Source organism: Microcebus murinus, chromosome 13 (genome assembly GCF_040939455.1).
Source record: "Microcebus murinus isolate Inina chromosome 13, M.murinus_Inina_mat1.0, whole genome shotgun sequence".
In the NCBI taxonomy this organism is placed as follows: Eukaryota; Metazoa; Chordata; class Mammalia; order Primates; family Cheirogaleidae; genus Microcebus; species Microcebus murinus.
Window position 1 is genome coordinate 1,577,501 of NC_134116.1, and position 6,799 is coordinate 1,584,299.

Below are 6,799 nucleotides of genomic sequence, written 5' to 3' on the forward strand. Positions count from 1 at the left end.
GGGTTAGGGTTAGGGTTAGGGTTAGGGTTAGGGTTAGGGTTAGGGTTAGGGTTAGGGTTAGGGTTAGGGTTAGGGTTAGGGTTAGGGTTAGGGTTAGGGTTAGGGTTAGGGTTAGGGTTAGGGTTAGGGTTAGGGTTAGGGTTAGGGTTAGGGTTAGGGTTAGGGTTAGGGTTAGGGTTAGGGTTAGGGTTAGGGTTAGGGTTAGGGTTAGGGTTAGGGTTAGGGTTAGGGTTAGGGTTAGGGTTAGGGTTAGGGTTAGGGTTAGGGTTAGGGTTAGGGTTAGGGTTAGGGTTAGGGTTAGGGTTAGGGTTAGGGTTAGGGTTAGGGTTAGGGTTAGGGTTAGGGTTAGGGTTAGGGTTAGGGTTAGGGTTAGGGTTAGGGTTAGGGTTAGGGTTAGGGTTAGGGTTAGGGTTAGGGTTAGGGTTAGGGTTAGGGTTAGGGTTAGGGTTAGGGTTAGGGTTAGGGTTAGGGTTAGGGTTAGGGTTAGGGTTAGGGTTAGGGTTAGGGTTAGGGTTAGGGTTAGGGTTAGGGTTAGGGTTAGGGTTAGGGTTAGGGTTAGGGTTAGGGTTAGGGTTAGGGTTAGGGTTAGGGTTAGGGTTAGGGTTAGGGTTAGGGTTAGGGTTAGGGTTAGGGTTAGGGTTAGGGTTAGGGTTAGGGTTAGGGTTAGGGTTAGGGTTAGGGTTAGGGTTAGGGTTAGGGTTAGGGTTAGGGTTAGGGTTAGGGTTAGGGTTAGGGTTAGGGTTAGGAGGGTTAGGGTTAGGGTTAGGGTTAGGGTTAGGGTTAGGGTTAGGGTTAGGGTTAGGGTTAGGGTTAGGGTTAGGGTTAGGGTTAGGGTTAGGGTTAGGGTTAGGGTTAGGGTTAGGGTTAGGGTTAGGGTTAGGGTTAGGGTTAGGGTTAGGGTTAGGGTTAGGGTTAGGGTTAGGGTTAGGGTTAGGGTTAGGGTTAGGGTTAGGGTTAGGGTTAGGGTTAGGGTTAGGGTTAGGGTTAGGGTTAGGGTTAGGGTTAGGGTTAGGGTTAGGGTTAGGGTTAGGGTTAGGGTTAGGGTTAGGGTTAGGGTTAGGGTTAGGGTTAGGGTTAGGGTTAGGGTTAGGGTTAGGGTTAGGGTTAGGGTTAGGGTTAGGGTTAGGGTTAGGGTTAGGGTTAGGGTTAGGGTTAGGGTTAGGGTTAGGGTTAGGGTTAGGGTTAGGGTTAGGGTTAGGGTTAGGGTTAGGGTTAGGGTTAGGGTTAGGGTTAGGGTTAGGGTTAGGGTTAGGGTTAGGGTTAGGGTTAGGGTTAGGGTTAGGGTTAGGGTTAGGGTTAGGGTTAGGGTTAGGGTTAGGGTTAGGGTTAGGGTTAGGGTTAGGGTTAGGGTTAGGGTTAGGGTTAGGGTTAGGGTTAGGGTTAGGGTTAGGGTTAGGGTTAGGGTTAGGGTTAGGGTTAGGGTTAGGGTTAGGGTTAGGGTTAGGGTTAGGGTTAGGGTTAGGGTTAGGGTTAGGGTTAGGGTTAGGGTTAGGGTTAGGGTTAGGGTTAGGGTTAGGGTTAGGGTTAGGGTTAGGGTTAGGGTTAGGGTTAGGGTTAGGGTTAGGGTTAGGGTTAGGGTTAGGGTTAGGGTTAGGGTTAGGGTTAGGGTTAGGGTTAGGGTTAGGGTTAGGGTTAGGGTTAGGGTTAGGGTTAGGGTTAGGGTTAGGGTTAGGGTTAGGGTTAGGGTTAGGGTTAGGGTTAGGGTTAGGGTTAGGGTTAGGGTTAGGGTTAGGGTTAGGGTTAGGGTTAGGGTTAGGGTTAGGGTTAGGGTTAGGGTTAGGGTTAGGGTTAGGGTTAGGGTTAGGGTTAGGGTTAGGGTTAGGGTTAGGGTTAGGGTTAGGGTTAGGGTTAGGGTTAGGGTTAGGGTTAGGGTTAGGGTTAGGGTTAGGGTTAGGGTTAGGGTTAGGGTTAGGGTTAGGGTTAGGGTTAGGGTTAGGGTTAGGGTTAGGGTTAGGGTTAGGGTTAGGGTTAGGGTTAGGGTTAGGGTTAGGGTTAGGGTTAGGGTTAGGGTTAGGGTTAGGGTTAGGGTTAGGGTTAGGGTTAGGGTTAGGGTTAGGGTTAGGGTTAGGGTTAGGGTTAGGGTTAGGGTTAGGGTTAGGGTTAGGGTTAGGGTTAGGGTTAGGGTTAGGGTTAGGGTTAGGGTTAGGGTTAGGGTTAGGGTTAGGGTTAGGGTTAGGGTTAGGGTTAGGGTTAGGGTTAGGGTTAGGGTTAGGGTTAGGGTTAGGGTTAGGGTTAGGGTTAGGGTTAGGGTTAGGGTTAGGGTTAGGGTTAGGGTTAGGGTTAGGGTTAGGGTTAGGGTTAGGGTTAGGGTTAGGGTTAGGGTTAGGGTTAGGGTTAGGGTTAGGGTTAGGGTTAGGGTTAGGGTTAGGGTTAGGGTTAGGGTTAGGGTTAGGGTTAGGGTTAGGGTTAGGGTTAGGGTTAGGGTTAGGGTTAGGGTTAGGGTTAGGGTTAGGGTTAGGGTTAGGGTTAGGGTTAGGGTTAGGGTTAGGGTTAGGGTTAGGGTTAGGGTTAGGGTTAGGGTTAGGGTTAGGGTTAGGGTTAGGGTTAGGGTTAGGGTTAGGGTTAGGGTTAGGGTTAGGGTTAGGGTTAGGGTTAGGGTTAGGGTTAGGGTTAGGGTTAGGGTTAGGGTTAGGGTTAGGGTTAGGGTTAGGGTTAGGGTTAGGGTTAGGGTTAGGGTTAGGGTTAGGGTTAGGGTTAGGGTTAGGGTTAGGGTTAGGGTTAGGGTTAGGGTTAGGGTTAGGGTTAGGGTTAGGGTTAGGGTTAGGGTTAGGGTTAGGGTTAGGGTTAGGGTTAGGGTTAGGGTTAGGGTTAGGGTTAGGGTTAGGGTTAGGGTTAGGGTTAGGGTTAGGGTTAGGGTTAGGGTTAGGGTTAGGGTTAGGGTTAGGGTTAGGGTTAGGGTTAGGGTTAGGGTTAGGGTTAGGGTTAGGGTTAGGGTTAGGGTTAGGGTTAGGGTTAGGGTTAGGGTTAGGGTTAGGGTTAGGGTTAGGGTTAGGGTTAGGGTTAGGGTTAGGGTTAGGGTTAGGGTTAGGGTTAGGGTTAGGGTTAGGGTTAGGGTTAGGGTTAGGGTTAGGGTTAGGGTTAGGGTTAGGGTTAGGGTTAGGGTTAGGGTTAGGGTTAGGGTTAGGGTTAGGGTTAGGGTTAGGGTTAGGGTTAGGGTTAGGGTTAGGGTTAGGGTTAGGGTTAGGGTTAGGGTTAGGGTTAGGGTTAGGGTTAGGGTTAGGGTTAGGGTTAGGGTTAGGGTTAGGGTTAGGGTTAGGGTTAGGGTTAGGGTTAGGGTTAGGGTTAGGGTTAGGGTTAGGGTTAGGGTTAGGGTTAGGGTTAGGGTTAGGGTTAGGGTTAGGGTTAGGGTTAGGGTTAGGGTTAGGGTTAGGGTTAGGGTTAGGGTTAGGGTTAGGGTTAGGGTTAGGGTTAGGGTTAGGGTTAGGGTTAGGGTTAGGGTTAGGGTTAGGGTTAGGGTTAGGGTTAGGGTTAGGGTTAGGGTTAGGGTTAGGGTTAGGGTTAGGGTTAGGGTTAGGGTTAGGGTTAGGGTTAGGGTTAGGGTTAGGGTTAGGGTTAGGGTTAGGGTTAGGGTTAGGGTTAGGGTTAGGGTTAGGGTTAGGGTTAGGGTTAGGGTTAGGGTTAGGGTTAGGGTTAGGGTTAGGGTTAGGGTTAGGGTTAGGGTTAGGGTTAGGGTTAGGGTTAGGGTTAGGGTTAGGGTTAGGGTTAGGGTTAGGGTTAGGGTTAGGGTTAGGGTTAGGGTTAGGGTTAGGGTTAGGGTTAGGGTTAGGGTTAGGGTTAGGGTTAGGGTTAGGGTTAGGGTTAGGGTTAGGGTTAGGGTTAGGGTTAGGGTTAGGGTTAGGGTTAGGGTTAGGGTTAGGGTTAGGGTTAGGGTTAGGGTTAGGGTTAGGGTTAGGGTTAGGGTTAGGGTTAGGGTTAGGGTTAGGGTTAGGGTTAGGGTTAGGGTTAGGGTTAGGGTTAGGGTTAGGGTTAGGGTTAGGGTTAGGGTTAGGGTTAGGGTTAGGGTTAGGGTTAGGGTTAGGGTTAGGGTTAGGGTTAGGGTTAGGGTTAGGGTTAGGGTTAGGGTTAGGGTTAGGGTTAGGGTTAGGGTTAGGGTTAGGGTTAGGGTTAGGGTTAGGGTTAGGGTTAGGGTTAGGGTTAGGGTTAGGGTTAGGGTTAGGGTTAGGGTTAGGGTTAGGGTTAGGGTTAGGGTTAGGGTTAGGGTTAGGGTTAGGGTTAGGGTTAGGGTTAGGGTTAGGGTTAGGGTTAGGGTTAGGGTTAGGGTTAGGGTTAGGGTTAGGGTTAGGGTTAGGGTTAGGGTTAGGGTTAGGGTTAGGGTTAGGGTTAGGGTTAGGGTTAGGGTTAGGGTTAGGGTTAGGGTTAGGGTTAGGGTTAGGGTTAGGGTTAGGGTTAGGGTTAGGGTTAGGGTTAGGGTTAGGGTTAGGGTTAGGGTTAGGGTTAGGGTTAGGGTTAGGGTTAGGGTTAGGGTTAGGGTTAGGGTTAGGGTTAGGGTTAGGGTTAGGGTTAGGGTTAGGGTTAGGGTTAGGGTTAGGGTTAGGGTTAGGGTTAGGGTTAGGGTTAGGGTTAGGGTTAGGGTTAGGGTTAGGGTTAGGGTTAGGGTTAGGGTTAGGGTTAGGGTTAGGGTTAGGGTTAGGGTTAGGGTTAGGGTTAGGGTTAGGGTTAGGGTTAGGGTTAGGGTTAGGGTTAGGGTTAGGGTTAGGGTTAGGGTTAGGGTTAGGGTTAGGGTTAGGGTTAGGGTTAGGGTTAGGGTTAGGGTTAGGGTTAGGGTTAGGGTTAGGGTTAGGGTTAGGGTTAGGGTTAGGGTTAGGGTTAGGGTTAGGGTTAGGGTTAGGGTTAGGGTTAGGGTTAGGGTTAGGGTTAGGGTTAGGGTTAGGGTTAGGGTTAGGGTTAGGGTTAGGGTTAGGGTTAGGGTTAGGGTTAGGGTTAGGGTTAGGGTTAGGGTTAGGGTTAGGGTTAGGGTTAGGGTTAGGGTTAGGGTTAGGGTTAGGGTTAGGGTTAGGGTTAGGGTTAGGGTTAGGGTTAGGGTTAGGGTTAGGGTTAGGGTTAGGGTTAGGGTTAGGGTTAGGGTTAGGGTTAGGGTTAGGGTTAGGGTTAGGGTTAGGGTTAGGGTTAGGGTTAGGGTTAGGGTTAGGGTTAGGGTTAGGGTTAGGGTTAGGGTTAGGGTTAGGGTTAGGGTTAGGGTTAGGGTTAGGGTTAGGGTTAGGGTTAGGGTTAGGGTTAGGGTTAGGGTTAGGGTTAGGGTTAGGGTTAGGGTTAGGGTTAGGGTTAGGGTTAGGGTTAGGGTTAGGGTTAGGGTTAGGGTTAGGGTTAGGGTTAGGGTTAGGGTTAGGGTTAGGGTTAGGGTTAGGGTTAGGGTTAGGGTTAGGGTTAGGGTTAGGGTTAGGGTTAGGGTTAGGGTTAGGGTTAGGGTTAGGGTTAGGGTTAGGGTTAGGGTTAGGGTTAGGGTTAGGGTTAGGGTTAGGGTTAGGGTTAGGGTTAGGGTTAGGGTTAGGGTTAGGGTTAGGGTTAGGGTTAGGGTTAGGGTTAGGGTTAGGGTTAGGGTTAGGGTTAGGGTTAGGGTTAGGGTTAGGGTTAGGGTTAGGGTTAGGGTTAGGGTTAGGGTTAGGGTTAGGGTTAGGGTTAGGGTTAGGGTTAGGGTTAGGGTTAGGGTTAGGGTTAGGGTTAGGGTTAGGGTTAGGGTTAGGGTTAGGGTTAGGGTTAGGGTTAGGGTTAGGGTTAGGGTTAGGGTTAGGGTTAGGGTTAGGGTTAGGGTTAGGGTTAGGGTTAGGGTTAGGGTTAGGGTTAGGGTTAGGGTTAGGGTTAGGGTTAGGGTTAGGGTTAGGGTTAGGGTTAGGGTTAGGGTTAGGGTTAGGGTTAGGGTTAGGGTTAGGGTTAGGGTTAGGGTTAGGGTTAGGGTTAGGGTTAGGGTTAGGGTTAGGGTTAGGGTTAGGGTTAGGGTTAGGGTTAGGGTTAGGGTTAGGGTTAGGGTTAGGGTTAGGGTTAGGGTTAGGGTTAGGGTTAGGGTTAGGGTTAGGGTTAGGGTTAGGGTTAGGGTTAGGGTTAGGGTTAGGGTTAGGGTTAGGGTTAGGGTTAGGGTTAGGGTTAGGGTTAGGGTTAGGGTTAGGGTTAGGGTTAGGGTTAGGGTTAGGGTTAGGGTTAGGGTTAGGGTTAGGGTTAGGGTTAGGGTTAGGGTTAGGGTTAGGGTTAGGGTTAGGGTTAGGGTTAGGGTTAGGGTTAGGGTTAGGGTTAGGGTTAGGGTTAGGGTTAGGGTTAGGGTTAGGGTTAGGGTTAGGGTTAGGGTTAGGGTTAGGGTTAGGGTTAGGGTTAGGGTTAGGGTTAGGGTTAGGGTTAGGGTTAGGGTTAGGGTTAGGGTTAGGGTTAGGGTTAGGGTTAGGGTTAGGGTTAGGGTTAGGGTTAGGGTTAGGGTTAGGGTTAGGGTTAGGGTTAGGGTTAGGGTTAGGGTTAGGGTTAGGGTTAGGGTTAGGGTTAGGGTTAGGGTTAGGGTTAGGGTTAGGGTTAGGGTTAGGGTTAGGGTTAGGGTTAGGGTTAGGGTTAGGGTTAGGGTTAGGGTTAGGGTTAGGGTTAGGGTTAGGGTTAGGGTTAGGGTTAGGGTTAGGGTTAGGGTTAGGGTTAGGGTTAGGGTTAGGGTTAGGGTTAGGGTTAGGGTTAGGGTTAGGGTTAGGGTTAGGGTTAGGGTTAGGGTTAGGGTTAGGGTTAGGGTTAGGGTTAGGGTTAGGGTTAGGGTTAGGGTTAGGGTTAGGGTTAGGGTTAGGGTTAGGGTTAGGGTTAGGGTTAGGGTTAGGGTTAGGGTTAGGGTTAGGGT